Source organism: Monodelphis domestica, chromosome 3, assembly GCF_027887165.1.
Source record: "Monodelphis domestica isolate mMonDom1 chromosome 3, mMonDom1.pri, whole genome shotgun sequence".
Taxonomy (NCBI): domain Eukaryota; kingdom Metazoa; phylum Chordata; class Mammalia; order Didelphimorphia; family Didelphidae; genus Monodelphis; species Monodelphis domestica.
In genome coordinates, this window is record NC_077229.1 from 208,241,421 (window position 1) to 208,242,607 (window position 1,187).

Here is a 1,187-nt window from a genome sequence, read left to right on the forward strand (position 1 = left end):
TATAGGTTCCCCAAATTCTTGTGTTCCTCCGGAGCCCATCCTGAATCGGTGGCACTCCCAGGGGGTCAGAGACTAGGACGTCCAGACTCTGTGCAGTCTCGGGGAGCAGCTCTGTTGTCGGAACCTAGTAGCACTGAATCCCTTTCCCCCTTGATTAAAGAGTGATTGTGACTATTTAATAGTTGTGTTTTTTTTTTCTAGTTGACAAGCTCTACAACCATTCTCAGCTCTGAAGAAGCTACAGAAGACTAAGACCATCACCCCTTTTTCCCTTAGATGTTTGGAGAGGGGAGAGATGACATGGACATTGTACCCCTGGAAACTCAGGCAAACTCCTCTGCTCCCTTAGGCCCTCATGACTCCCAACCCAAAACACCTGACCTTGAAGATTACCCTCTTTTGATTGTCCCATTGAGATGGACAAAGAGAACATCCCATTCATTTATCCTCCAAATCAGGAAAACCACCCCCATGCCCTGGGGCAAACCTCCTCCCTAACCCCTTGCTCCAGAGTCATGTCCTCACTGCTGTAAAAAGAATATAAAAACCCCATAATTGAGGCATTCTGGGACCAACCCTCCAGGTTGCTCCACTCATGCTGTCTTGCTGTCTTCCCAAGGAGTGGCTTTCCACCCATGGTGTTCCACCTAGGAGGCAGGCTTCTACCTATGCTGCCTATTGGCCAGATTAATTCCAAATTAATTAATTTCTCTTTTTATTAAAAAAAAAAGACCTTAGTTCAAATTTGACTTCACTTACTAGCTGTGTGACCTTGGACAGACCACTTGATTGTTGTTTTCCCAATCCACTGGAGAAGGAAATGGCAAGCCACTCCAGTATCTTGGTCAAGAAAATTCCATATAGAATCTTGAATTGTTTGATTCACTTCATTTCATCATACTGAAACGACTGAATACCAACAGTGCCTGGCACACAGTAGGCACTAATAAATGTTTGTTCCCTTTCTTCCCTCTTCCCATCAGGCCAGCTGACAAACTATGGGGCCAAATCATGCCTATTGTTTGCTTTGGTACTATTGAACTAAAAATGCTTTTAAAAATAAACTTTTATTATATTTTAAAATGTAAAAGCCATTCTTAGCTGGGTGGCTATACAAAAAAACAGACAGCAGCCAGATTTAGCCCTCGGGCCATAGTATGCCATTCTCTGAGCAACATAATGGGAAG